The 15,345-nt window shown below is 36.3% G+C and overlaps 1 long non-coding RNA gene across 3 annotated transcripts in view; it reads right to left on the minus strand.

The window, feature by feature from the left end:
• The window catches only part of LOC115296981, an 87,208-nt gene that overhangs the window by 32,914 nt on the left and 38,949 nt on the right, over window positions 1-15,345 (minus strand). For all 3 annotated transcript variants that reach the window (XR_003911187.1, XR_003911191.1, XR_003911182.1), the window contains exon 6: window positions 12,862-13,043. This is a non-coding gene — a long non-coding RNA (uncharacterized LOC115296981). The remainder of the gene's footprint in view (window positions 1-12,861; window positions 13,044-15,345) is intronic.

Below are 15,345 nucleotides of genomic sequence, written 5' to 3' on the forward strand. Positions count from 1 at the left end.
TGTTCAGATATTGACTTCTATTGATAAACATCATGATGAGTGAATGTTTCACCGCTTTGATGTTTTGGCATTTAGGTTCCCCTATGGTCTATATTTCCCGTGCTTTCTCTTTTAAAAGGGTTAAAAGAGTATTTTATTTTTTTGGCTTTACGCTTCATTTTTTTCCCTGCGGGTATAATATGGTGATGCTTTTGAATACACTTTCTTCCTCCTTGCTCAAGTGACAGTGACTAATTCATCTGGCCCTCAAACCATTATTAAAACAAATCATCCAGCATCACCAATTCAGGAAATATATTCCAGCCACCTTCCTGGGGGGGTTAATGCAGCTGGGAGCAGGTCTACTAAATTGAGGTGATTGTCCCTGGAAAACACTGAAGGACTGAAAAGAGTCACTGCCATTAGTATCATTTCTCTGACAGCAGTAATTTTTACTTTGATTCTGCATGTCAGCTAGTGTGCCCAGCAACCACATGACAATGAAATAATGAGATGCCAACTGTCCTCTGCCCAACCCGTGGCCCAAGCCCTGTCTTTGGGAATCCTGCCAGCTACCTTTACTTGGCAGCAGCCTGCTTCATGCCAAAGAGGAGAGAGAAGTATTTGTCTTTTCACTGTAAGATGTATTGGTTTCTCTTTGCAGCACTGGTTGGAAAGGCTTTGCTGGGAATGATATAATATCCCGTAGAGTTTACCCCGTAACTTGAGTGAAACTCCAGATTAGGGGCTTTCTCATACACATTCTTCATAGAAGAGAAAATATGTTTTCAGGAATTTCTACCCAAGTGTTTTGAATGTTTTCTGGACAAAAGAGAAGAAGTGATGGAGAATTTTGTTAATAAGTCAATAACTTAAAGCAATTTACATATTGGCAAACGTTCCTTCTCCCAGATTTTCACTGACTCTAAAACTTGATGATGAAACTTGTTTTAGTACTGAAAGCAGAATCTCCTTTCTTCTACTCAAAATTGTGTCTACTATCCTTTCAGCCTCAGTGTATTTAGAATCACATTTCAGCTTTCTAGAGAAAGTAACACATCAAGAACCACAGCCATCCTTCTGAGAAGGCAGTAGAATAATGGAGTCATGTACATTGTTCAAGAGGCAAGGAAGAATTAGTGGACAGTGAAAAGTTAGAACTGGTGCTAGAGTGCTCAAAATATCATCAACTCCTGACTTTGGACATACAACAATGCCCACCTATCCAGAGTATTGTAATTCCTTGGTAATCGTGGCCAACCTTACAGCTTAGACTAACTCAGGATACCTTCCCTTGCTGTCTCTTCATTAGATGACTACACAAGTTAAATATTCATTTATCCAACCTCACTAAAAGATATGAGTAATTATTTGACACAGTTCTGGACAATGAAACATATACAAAGAAGGAAAAAAATAGACCTTGAGAGGAAGGTAGCTAGGGGGTGGGTGGATGTACCGAGGATGACTTTTGGGTGAGGGGAATTATTTATTTTCTGATAACAGAGGACAGATGGTACTGGCCTGGTCCATTCTCCCCTCTTCCCCTTCTTGTATCCAATGAGGTTTCTACATATGAAAGCTGTGGAATCCCTCTTACAACCCTGAAGCAACAAGCATGAAGATCAAAGATAGCTCACTAGGGATGCTAGACTGGAAAAGCAGAAAAAGGAGGCCTAGGTTTCTCATGAGCAGCTGAACTAATGCCAGAAACTACAATTCTAAAGTTCCTGTTATAGTATAAAAATAATTTGCTTAGGCCATGTTTAGTTGGGTAAGCTATCAACTGCAGCCAACCCAATCCTAATTAATCCCATAAGCATGGCAAAATGTTTATATATTCACAAAGGTCAATCTCACGATAGATTAATTAATATATGCCAGTGCTTATGAAATTCTGGAGTCTAGAACTTCAAGGATAAATAAGTTCTATTCTTCCCAGTCCCCATCAGATCAAAGACCCTGAGTTAGGTGGGTAGGCAGAACTTAAGCAGCTGACTCCCTCATCATTTCACATCCTTTCCTCACTTGAAACATCACTGGTTCTAGAGAAACAGAAAGCCCAAAAATTATAAGTAAATAAACTTCTTAGACTAAATTTCCTACATCCAAATATCTATGAGGCCAGAATATCTTTCTTGAACTTCGGATCCTGATATAGGTGTACCTAAGTTTCCACTAAATATCCCCAATATTTACCCATTCTTGAAAGGAGTGTACATTGAAAACTATCATGTTATACCATGGGAAATAAGCTCTTTTGCTTTGGACCTTTGTTAAAACAACTAAAATTTTCTATTTGGTTAAAGGGAAATGATGCATATGAGAAAGAAAATCTGGAACTTAGCAGCAAAATTCACTGCTGACATTTTCATTTGGTTGTTATGGCAAGAAAATTCACAGCCAGTGGCTGTCATATCCCAAATACAGAAGTTAACATGCTCCAGTAGTTGACAGATGCACTTATTTTTACCTTTATAAAAAAAAATCAAAACAGGGCAAGGGGGGTACCAAGAGTTCAGGAATGACCAAATCTAATTCCTCTTGACACTCATGGTTACAAAGGTTGGGGCAAATTTACGTATTAACCCCTAAAAAAGCATGGGCTTCAAAAAATGCAGAAAAGTCAGTAGTGCTGAAAGGAGTTTTAGAACTATACATTCACCCCTCTTTACACTCCACTTCCACTTCTGCCTTCTACCTTTGCCAAGTCTTATCAGATGAGTGCTATAAGCAATGTAATTTATGTAAATAGAATCCATTATGCAAATGCTTCCAACTTTCTTGCTACTTAGAAATTTTGTTCTTTTATGTTTAAGAAACATAGCCTTTATCCTCTGGAATAGACAGATTGGTTATGTTTATGTTCTTAAAGCCTTCTGCTACTCTTCTGGGCTTTGAGGAAAAGTCATTTTTTATTTTAAAAAATGTTTTGCCTTGCCTCCCATCCCCTTCTCTAAAAATAGCCTCTTTGTTTAATTTGGTGGTTTGCACACTAGCCTAATGAATGCAGTGGCTTAACAGAACCTTAGTGAGAAGGGTAGTACACAGAGATGAATGCACAGATTATACCCTCTACGCCACAGGGGATCTGTTGTTTCCTTGGGTTAGTATGAAACTGAATAATTCAATTAATTCAGAGATCTCTGTGAGCTGTATCCCCTGATCCATTTTAGTCATATTTCTATACATGAATTTAATGAAATTCTTGTTTGAGTCATAAATAGGGAGGAAAAAATGTATATGTTCTTTGTGTACACATTCTTTCCACATTTTAAAATTACAAGCCAATTATAATACAATATAAGAAAGTGTGCTCCACTCTACATATAAAAATATTAAAAATGCTCTTTATGCTAACATAAACTGCACTGCATAATTTCTTATTTATTATGTATGCACATACATGCATAAAGTTTGACAAAAGGAAACAGGCAAATGTTACAAAAAAGGGAAGAATGTAAGAGAATAAAGCTGTGTTTTAATAAATGAACATTGCAACAAATAAATTATGAATTTAAAACTCTCCTCCCACCCTGAAGAAACACATTTTTCAACTTGACGAGTCACTGTAACAGAACTGCAAGCTTCAAGTCATTTAAAAATACTGCCATCTGAATAAAAGAGAACACAACATACTAAAACCTCCAATTTGACTGATGTTTATTTTACTACTTGATGACCAGCCCAATCCAACCAACCATGATCTAAGCCCATTCACTCCTGGACTGTTCAAAATAAATCCCCCCTTGTTTCACTTGAACTAATTATTTCATCAAAACATCTTTCTTTCAGAGACTGCTCAGTGTTTTGCTAGTAGCTTATAAATGGTATCTGATTAATTCATCTAATACTTTGTGGCTGTGCAAATTAAGTTGTATGGTTTCTGGTACCTTTCTTCACATTCAACAAATATTTATTGAGCACTGACTAAGTGGCAGGCATTGTTCTAGTTCCCGGAGCTACAGCAATAACCAAGAAAGCCAAGGTCCCTGTTCTTGTGAAACATACAATCTGGTAAGAGGAAGCAAATAATAAACGCATAAACAGGTGAATGAGATGATTCCAGAGATCAGTAATGCTCTGAAAAAATAGAGTAGTCTATGAGATAAAGCAAATAGTAGATGAGGGAAGGCTAGATCAGAGAAATCCTCTCTGAGAAGGGGCACTGAACTAAAACAGAACTCCTAAGAAACAGTCACATAAAAGTCAGAACAAACAGTAATCCAGGCAGGGTAATGGAATAAAGGCCCTAAGAATAAGCTTTTCCTATTTAGATACAAGGGAAAAAGCCATTGTGGCTGGAATCTAGGAGATGAGGGGAGGGAATAGCAAAAGATGAAATCAGAGAGGAAATCTGGAACAGATCATTTAGGACTTCATAGATCTTTGGAAAGGACTTTGGATTTCATCTTCATTGGACTGGGAAGCCACCAGAAAGTAAGGAGTGATATGACTTGACTTGTCCTTTGAACACATTACTCTGGCTGCTGAATGAAGGATGAAGTAGAAGGGGGTGAGGTATAAATGTGGAAGCAGAAGAATAATTAGGAGGCATCTGTGCTATTCCAGGTAAGAAATTACATTGTCTCCAGCTAAAGTTTGCACTATGAGTTTGGTGAGGAGTGAGAAAATGTGGGATATGTTTTGGAAGTAGGGCTTAAAGGATTTGATGATTGATTAGATGTAGGTCCAAAGGGAAATATCTCCTATTGAGACATTTTCTTTACTCCTTGGTGGCATTTCCTCTCACCCAACAATATTGGTCCTTATAAATAAACCAAAGTCAATATAAAACTTCTTACCTTAACATAATTTTGTGCTTTGATTAAAATTATATCAACCCATAAAATCAGTAGTGGTAAAACAACTCAGTAAGTTCCTTTTGATTAAGAAAAGTCTCTAAAAATATATGACCTAGAAGAAGAGGAGTGATTCTGAAGCTAGATAATCCCTGCTTGCCTTGCTTTCAAGCCAACTGCAAACTGACCAGAAAGGGAGGCACAATTAAAACCTTGATGGAAATTTACTTTGGAGTTAGTGAGTTTATCAGATCTTTTTCTGAGGACATAATTTTGTTTTTATTTTTGTTTTCAAAAAGAGAGTAGGAAGAGAAAGGATGAAATCAGGGCTCCTAAGGGTAAGATAGGAAATGCCTACCATAGAAGAAAGTACAAAAAATAGAGCGAGTCTGAAATTCCAAATATGAAACTGCTTGTAATATTGTCCCACTTCAGCTCTAGGTTGAGCAACTAGAAAGGTGAGCTCTATATTAAAGTCAGTGTTTAGGAATAGATAGGATTTTTCACTCACCATTTTCTTTCTTTTACTCAATCAGGAGTCAGGAATAAGGTTTTGGAAGAATCGGTGCTGCCCAGGATTGAGTCTGGGTTTCCGGGAGAAGTGCCAGGGGCCTGCCCTTTGGCAACTGGTAATACTGTGAATGTGCAAAGTTAGCAGTGGCAGCTCAGGATCAGAACACAGGCAGGTCTCTAGCACATGGGTCCCCAAAGTAACCTATCCACTTCCATTGGTGGCAATGGTAGCAATACAGAGAAACGGTCTCAAATACTCTCATTGTGCCCAGACATTCTGGTAGTCTCCTATGTACCTGAGCTTAAAACAGATGTGGAGAGAATAAGCCTCTGAAACATTCCGTCTTAATGCCTTTCTGGTAGCATCCTGTCTTTTGCCCTAACTCTTCTGATTTTACACTTAAAAGCAATTGCCTCCACAATCCTCTTCAGTGAGCACTCTAGTTTCCAATTTATATGACATCCCCATTTGTGTATCAGATCATTATGCAGTATTTGTTCAGCTAATTTGGCTTCTTCTTGCCCTTCCTATTTTTTTCTTATATAAAAAGGTTATATTCTCCTTTCTTAGGCTAATTTTCAACTATAATATTGTTCTTCCTTTATGTTGAATTATTAAAACTCTTGCTGGAATTTCCATTCAGCTTGAGAAATATTAACACGGAAAAACAAATGCAGCACACAAATCTAAGGCAGTTTCTACAACACAAACCAGGGGCATGTAGGGAAAGGCTCTAGGAGTTGAATCAGTCTGCAACAGTTACTTTTAAAGCAAACAACATCTGATTGTTTGATTTCTGGATCTTTCTTTCTGAATTTTAAATATAAAAGGAATCTTACCATGTAATAGTAGCTGTGGGGCGGGGTGGGGGAAGGAGAAGAGAATCACCCCTAGTCTCATAACCTAAAATAACCATTACTGTTTTTGAGTTTTTGATTTTTTACTTCTTTATGTTTTAACTTTGGTTCTTGTTATGTGGAAAACAACATGGTTAGGTATGAATTCAAGCCATTTGGATTTTACTGAGGAATGTTTTCAAACCAGTTTATGTGTGAAGTCTCAGAAAATATTTCCTGTAGTGGTTGTAAATTATTTAGCCATTATTAGATGCCTGAATGTTGTAGAGATGACAGGAAAAAAACATTAACATAGATGGAATCATCTTTATCCAGTCAGCATCATGCTTAAATGAAACTAACAAATCAGAAAGCAAAAATTATGGGGAAAGGAAGCCCTAGATATACTGAATAGGAAATAAGTGTATGTCATAGTCAGCCATTTCCAGAGGGTCCAAAGCAATACAAAAAGAGTTTCCAGGGTAGAAATGGTTTGAAAATAAACACCAAAGCAGCCAGGAGAAAGAAAACTTGACAAGCTCACCCATGAGACATACACAAAGACATATTATTCATGCATAATGCAAATACTTCATTTTTTCAATACTTGTAAAGTTGTCTACATGTCTTTATATATACATATATATCTTTCACATGTCATCTCTCTCAAATGGTTAGTTCTTAAAGCAGTGATCCCCAGCCTTTTGAGAATTGAAAATCTCTCTTGTTTGTTACATGACAATGACCCTACCCCAATCTCTCCCCCCACTAATAAAAAGTAGGAGGTGGATTGGGGAACTTGAATTTATGTGAACTTCTATTTTACATAAATTAAAACTATCCTGATTTAAAGGAATTTTACAATTCCAGATGAGATAACCAAGGATTTCTCCCCATCTTCTTCCTACCACATGTTATAAAACCTTGTTGGCAAGCCATTGTCTCAAAAAAGGTTGTACCTAACTCTGAATTTTAAATATAAAAGAAGTCTAGCTATATAGTAGTTGTAAGGAGAAAAAAAGAAGAAATCACCCATAATCTCACAACCTAAAATAATGAGTACTGTTTTTGAGTATTTTGTTCTTTAACTTCTTTGTTTTAGCTTTATATTTTTTAATATTATATAAGAAAGACATTATTTTAAGCATATTGTTTTCTAAGAAATAATAACACAGAAGGCCTAGAGAGTAACAAATGAAAATCCCCACCATTCCCATAACTACCCTTCCAATAGAGGTTGAACCTGTAACACTTGATATGTTATGCTCATTATATTAGTATGGATTTAAATATTCCCATGTGTTTGAACTATACATATATAGCTTGGGGGTTTTTAATAAAATTAGTTCATATTGTATCCATTATTTAGCAACTAAATTTTTTTGCAACTGATTTTTTTTAACTTAACAATATATTTTAGATGTTGTTCTATTCCAGTAAATCATCCTTTTAAATGGCTACATAATATTCCAACACACTAAAACCAAAAATTAATTAACCACACCCCTATTGTTAGATACTAGGTTGTTTCCACTTTTTTTAAGTTTATTTATTTTTGAGAGAGAGAGATAGAGTATGCATGGGGGAGGTACAGAGAGAGAGAGAGGGAGACACAGAATCAGAACCAGGCTCCAGGCTCTGAGCTGCCAGCACAGAGCCAGTAGGGCTTGAACCCATGAAATGCGAAATCATGACCTGAGCCGAAGTCAGACACTTAACCTACCGAGCCACCCAGGTACCCGTTTCCACTTTTTTTGCTTTAAAATCAATAGTCCATAACCAGTGTATATATGATACATACATGTTTGTACACGTCTGTAGAATATATACCTGGAATGAAAGTAATTAGCCAGGAGATATTAATTATGATAAATGCTGCCACATTATCATCCAAAGCTAACATTTTATAAATGTACATGAAATGTTAAAATTATGTTATGTATCTGCCTTTCTGATAGTTACATAACAAATAGGCACATAGATAGAAAATACTATATATAGAATACTATATATAGCCATCTCTCTGTTGTTAGATTGTTAGTGGCTTCTGGTTTTCCACCAATATGAGAAATTGCTGTGTTGGAATTCTCTCAGAATATGGATTTTCAGTGTTTTAGATGATGATTTCTCAGCACGGTTTATCATTTATGCATACTTCTGTGTTCCTTTCCAATTTTACTGCAGTATTATCGTCTACATTTAAATTGTCATATTCATTAAATTTTATAGGCAAATCTGGGGAGGTTGAACATCTTTTTCTAAATGTATGTTTTCTAGAATTTCTTTTGTACATTATGTCTATGGGGTCTTTTGCCCACTTGTTCAGTACTGTTTCCTAGACAAACAAAAACTAACATAGTTCTTTGTGACCACTAAACCAGCTCTTCAAGAAATACGAAAAGGACTCAGTTCAAAAGAGGACCAAAATTGACAAAGACAAAAAAGGATGATAGAAAGTCTCTAGAAACAACAACAAAACAAGTAATAAAATATATATCTATCAACAATCACTCAATATAAATGGACTAAATCCTCCAACTAAAGGCACAAGATGTCAGAATGTATTTAAAAAAAAAAAAAAAAAAACAAGACCCATCCAAATGCTGCCTGCAAGAGGCTCATTTTAGATCTAAAGACATTTGCAGATTGAAAGGGAGGGCGTGGAGAAACGTCATACAAATGAATGTCAAAAGAAAGTCAGAGTAGCAATACTTATATCAGACAAACTAGACATTTTTGTTCTTATATTGTTTTTATCCTGCTTTGGTATCAGGCTAATGCTGGCCTCAGAGAATAATTTTGAATGTGTTCCCTCTATTCCAGTATTTGTAAGATTTTGCTTAAGCTTGTCATTATTATTTTTTTTTAATGTATGGCGGGGTTCATCGATGAAGCCTAGTGGTCTTGTGCTTTTCTGTCCTGGGAGAGTTTTGATTCTTAATTCAACTTTCATTCTTGTTATTGGTCTAAGAAGATTTCCTACTTCTTGGATTAAAGAGTCATGATTCACTTTTGGTAATTTGTGTGTTTTTAGGAATTATCTGGCTTTTATTTTGTTAGTACTGTATATGATTGTTTATCATAATCTGTTATCACACTATGTATTTCTGTGGTTATCTGTAGTTTTGTTTTCTCTTACATTTCTCATTTTGGTTTTTGAGTTCTCTCTTTTTTTTCTTAATGTAGTTTAAGCATTGCCAATTCTGTTTTGTTTGTTTTTTTTTTTTTTGTAAACTGGTCCTTACTTTCAGTGTTATGTTATTATTTATTCTGGCCTCCATCTTATTTATTTCTGATTTTTCTTTGCCATTTCTTTCTTTTGCTAAATTTCATTTAAGTTTCTTCTTTTTCTAGTTTATTGTGATGTAATGTTATTTGAATTTTTATTAATTCAAGCACTTACAGAAAAAATTTCACTCTCACATCCACTTTTGCTGCATCTGATAGATGTTTTCCTTTTCTTTTGTTTTGAAACATATTTTGATTTGCTATTTGATTTCTTATTTGGACGATTGCTTGTGCAGTATGGTATTGTTTAGTATTTACATATTAAATATTTAATATTTGCATTGTAGATTTTCTAGCTTTGTTCTATTGTTGATCTTCAGTTGTACCATTGTTGTTGGAAATATACTTGTATGGTTTTAGCATCTGAAACTTGTAATATTTGTTATATCTCTTTTTATGTGATTTATTTAAATTTTTTAATGTTTTTATTTATTTTGGGGAGAGAGAGAGCATGAGTAGGGGAGGAACAGAGAGAGAGAGAGGGAGACACAGAATCTGAGACATGCTCCAGGCTCCAAGCTGTCAGCACAGAGCCCGACATGGGGCTCAAACTCACAGCCATGAGATCATTACCTGAGACACTTAACTGACTGAGCCACTCAGGTACCCCTCTTTTTATGTGATTTAACCAGGAGATTCTTCTGTGTGTACTTGAAGAAAACGTGTATTCTATTTTTCTTGTGTGGAATATTTTTAACATAGTTTTTAGAACCATGTATTCTGAAGTATGGTTCATGTAAAAAAAATTCTTATTAAAAATAATTTTAAATGTCTATTTTCCATTTTAATAAAAATAAGTTAAACTATTAATTTCATACTTTGTTCTACATTTTCACTTTTACAGTGCAATAATAAAACAATAATAATTAATATTTTGGGATATTTATTCTATACTGACTATACTTAACATTTTTCTCATAATACAACTAAGGATTTATCAAATAAAATCTATACATCTACTCCTTATCATTTCTTCTCACTTCAAAACAGAGAAAATCAATCTCTTTTTCAGTTTTAACAAATATCCAGTTCTACTTCTCTCTACCTTTAAATATTTGACTTTCTAATTCTCTGGATTTATAACATTATGCATCACATGGATGTCTTCTCTAAAACTGTTAGCTCTTTTTTAAATCACTTCTCAAAACAGTAATAAATGCAACCACATGATGGTGATAAGAAAAACAAGAAAGGCCGATCATATATTTGTTCTCGCAATAGGTCTAAAGAAGGGAACAGAATATGACAAAATGAATGTAAAACTGTAGTAATTTGTAGGCTGTAGAAATTTGCATACACACCTGATATAAATTCTGCTCTTAATTATTACACTTCTATTACTTAGCATTATTACTCTACAACTACTTATGATTTTTGAAGCAGTGTAATCAGAAAATCAGTGTACTTTTAGAAATCACAAGATAGCTCTCCTGATGAACTAGTTTTCTCAAATCAATTGTAAGCTCTTTAGAATAATGATCTGTGTTTCTGCTCCTTTGAAATTCTCCATATGGCCCAGAACTTAATACATGGCTGTTAAGCATTCAGCAAATATTGGTTAATAAGTGTAATGCAACATTTCCTTAACTTCTTCCTTAAAATTTTCTGGAACTTTTACAAGATGGCAAACACTGCTATAGATACTGGGCCATCAGTAGCCACAAAACAGGAGCAGTCTCTGCCCTTATGGAATCTACATTCTTGCGGAGAAGACTGTATTCCTCCAATAAATTGTAGTTGCTAATTACAAGCACTCTGAAGGGAAACTAGAAGGTAGAGTGGAGGAGGTGTAAAAATGAGATCTAAAGCACAAGTAAGACATGACTAGATGAAGAGAGGGATGGGATGAGCAGAGAAAGGGAACAGTTTATTCTAAAGAAAGTCTCGATGCACTCTAGAAGTACATGTTTCAAATAATCATCTGAATGCCTCCAAAAGACAGGAAGAAGCAATGGAGGAATTGTGGAGGGACAGGAAGTAGGAAAGAATAATGATAGAACTCCATAATGTCTAAGAAATTAGCTGAAAAGGAAAGAATTTAATTTATTACTTGTTTTTCATCCAAAAGATACTAAGTGCCTGCCTTATCTGTGTTCTTGCCCTCAAGAGGCTGCCCTAGCACACCTCTCACGGCTTCAGCCTGTCTGGAGTCATAGGCTGCTGTAACACTGCCGCTGCTTAGCAAACCTTACTTTCCACAAGATGTCTGCTGGCCGCATGGGCGTGAGCAATACAATGCCTTAGGCTCAGCAACAAAGAGCAGGTTCGGACAGAGTTGTGGAAAGATTAAAAACACACACACCCTTCCCGCTTTCCTATTTTTTCTCAATCCTTTGCCCATTCAGCAAGCACTTCTACCTTTGTCACCATGACAGTACATATCTAAAACAAATACGGAAAGTATTTTTGCTTTGTACACAGGAAATAGGGGACAATGAGCTTAAAAAAAAAAAAAAAAGAAGAAGAAGAAGCGACCTCACCCCACATGGAGGATTCTCATCTCCAGAGGTGATGCTGATATCCCTGACCCTGCCTTATGGGCTCTGGGCATGAGCTGGCAAAGGGCACCTATTTAGGAGAACTGAAAAAGTCTCAGATGGATTCAGGAGCTCCTGAGAAGTTGGTATCCTTGTTACAGAATCTGGTCTGGATCACCTGGCTGTCAAAGATCTTGGAAGTGAGGAGGGTTATTTTACACTGGTGGGCTTAGAGGAGATCATTCTCCAGAGGTCTGAGCCCCAAGCATAAGCAGAGGGAACAATTTATAGTCTGTTACTTTCGCATTCCTTATTAATGTGTGTGACAAGCAGGGTGGGAAGAAAAACCTGGAAGGGGAGTCTTTGGTCAGGAACAGGAATTTTCCCTATCAGTCCTGTCAGCCATCTTATAACAGATTTTTCCCTATCATCCTTAGATTCCAAGTGTTCTCCCGCACTGTCAGACATCAATCAACAAAAGAATTTAAATTATCTAACATTTATCACCAAGTGGATCTCTTCATAGATAAGAAAATACAGGATATTAAAGAGAACTTACAGCACTGGCCAGGGAGAAAAAGTGAGAAGAAAACAAAGGCCATGGAAGGTTGCAGCCATATCTCTCTCTTGTCGATTCAAATATTTTCAGAGCTACCCTCAAAAGTGCTTAGGGTAAGGGTTGGTTATTTTCATTGTGTTGAAATATACATTCCTTTGGTTTGTCATTATTTTAATTGTATTCAAATACAAGTTCCTTTCGTTTGTCATTATTTTCATTGTATTTAAATACCAATTCCTTTGGTTTGTCAAAGTCCAAAATGTAATGATCTTTCAAAGCTTCTAATATACTTAACACTCAGGTTATACCCCTTGTTGTGAAAATCATGCCCTTTTCTCAACTGTAATGAAAGCCTTATTTTCAATGGAAATATGGAAAGAAATCCCCTCTCATAGGGGCAGCATACCTTCAGGCAGTTGCACTCTCGTTAGAGTGCCATCTTTAGTCCCCAGCAGGGTGTTCAGTGTCAGAGGCTCCAGGCTTGACCAACATCTTACACATTTTATTGACAGATGGATGTCTTTGGCACTCCAGCTAGTAACCAACATCACCAATGCCTATGATTACTTCTCCATCTCTTCTGACAACCTGTAAAAAAGAGGCTTGTTTGGTCTTAAAAAAATATATGTAAACATTGTTTCTTATTTTTAATTTTCTGTTATCTAAAATAGATCATAACCACAGTGCCCCTCACTTCTCCACTCAGGAAAGTGGCTTCTGGACTCTGAGCTCTCCCCTGCTCCAGCAGCTGACACGGTGATCACTTTCGATCCCAAGAGCGTCTCTATGCCCGTTGGGGAATGCAAAGAGTACAGCGTCCTTAGAAGCCAGCTTTAAGCAAGGCACCAGACCTTCCAGAACCTCAGGAGGCGCTTCAGAGAAACCCTGCAGCACTGTCTGTGTGTGTCTCAGACATCTGTCTACATGGAGTCTACAGACCTGCTTTGGGAAGAGGCATTGTAGGAGAACTATTGACTGTCTCCAAGCAATATGGCTTGGATTTGTGTTTTAGGTTAATCTCCCAGGTTTCTGTGTGGGGTGGATTCAGAAGGGTTACCTCATTAAACAAGTGAAAGTACACATGGGGGAGAGTCCCAAATATCACTGAGTAAGGAAATAAAATAATCAAAGACACCACAAGAGAAACTGAGAAACTGACAGACACCATTAAAAGTATACTTCCTGAATGGACAAGCCCAGGATAGTCAATGGGTCTCCATTAATATAGCAATACTCACAGGTGCAGAGTGCATAACAAGCTTTTAAAATTGATAAGAAACAGAAAACTAGCTAAAATGACAAACAGAAGAACTCTCCCCTAAAGAAATTCCAGGAAGAAGTCACAGCCACAGAACTTCTCAAAACAGATATAAGCAACATAACTGAACAAGAATTTAGAACAATTGTCATAAAATTAATCGCTTGGCTTGAAAAAATTATCAGAGAAGCTATTGATACAAAAACTAGGGACCTTCAAAATAGCTGTAACAAGTTTTTAAAAGGCTATAAATGAGGTGCATGATAAAATGGAGGCAGCCCCTGCACAGATTTCAAGGCAGAGAGGAGAATAGGTGAATTAGAAGACACGGTTATAGCAAAAGAGAAAGCCAAGAAAAAGAGAGAGAAATTGATACAGGAGCACGAAAGGAGAATTTGAGACATGAGTGATGCAATTAAATGGAACTATATCCGTATCATAGGAATTCCTGAAGAAGAAAAAAGAGAAAAAGGTCCTGAAGGTGTGCTTGATAAAATTACAGCCGAGAACTTTCCAACTTTGGGGAAGAAATAGACATTAAAATCCAAGAGGCATAGAAAACCTTCTTAAGACATAACTTGAATCAACCTTCGGCATGTCATATCATAGTGAAACTGGCAAAATATAAAGATAAAAAGAGAATTCTGAAAGCATTGGAGATAAAAGGGCCCTAACATACAAAGGGAAACCTATCAGACTGATTAAGAACCATCTAGTGAAACTTGGCAGTTCAGAAAGGAGTGGCAGGAAATCTTCAACATGATGAATAGAAAAAATATGCAGCCAAGAATCCTTTATCCAGCAAGCCTGTCATTCGAAATAGAAGGATTGATAAAGGTGTTCCCAAATAAATAAAAATTGAGAGAATTCATCACCACTAAACCACCTCTACAAGAAATCCTAAGAGGGACTCTATGAGGGAAATGTTGCAAGGAATACAAGGTACCAGAGACACCACTACAAACATAAACCCTACTGAGAACACAATGAATCCAAACCCACATTTTTCAATAATAACACTGAATGTAAGTAAACTGATTGCTCCAATCAAACGACACAGGTAGCAGAATAGATAAAAGAACAAAATCCATCTATTTGTTGTCTACAAGAGACACATTTTAGACCTGAAGCTGCCTTCAGATGGAAAGTAAGGGGATGGAGAAATATCTGTCATGTGATTGGTGGTCAAAAGCACACGGGAGTAGCCATACTTACCGGAGAAACTGAACTTTAAAGAAAAGGCAGTAACAAAAGATGAAGAAGGACATTATATAATAATTACAGGGTCTCTACATCAGGAAGAGCTAACAATTATAAATATCTATGCACCGAATTTGAGAGCACCCAAATACATAAAACAGGAACATTCTTATTGATAAGAAACATAAACAGGAACAATCTTATTGATAAGAATGTGCTAATTGCAGGGGACTTTAATACTACACTGACAGCAATGAATAGATCAACCAGACAGAAAATCACTAAAGAAATAATGGACCTAAACGAAACACTGGAACAGATGAAATTGATAGATATATTTACAACTCTGCACCTGGAGCTAGGGAATTCAACTTCATCTGAGTGTGCATGGCACATTCTCCAAGATAGATTACATACTGGAGCATAAAGCAG

Source organism: Suricata suricatta, chromosome 1 (assembly GCF_006229205.1).
Source record: "Suricata suricatta isolate VVHF042 chromosome 1, meerkat_22Aug2017_6uvM2_HiC, whole genome shotgun sequence".
NCBI lineage: Eukaryota > Metazoa > Chordata > Mammalia > Carnivora > Herpestidae > Suricata > Suricata suricatta.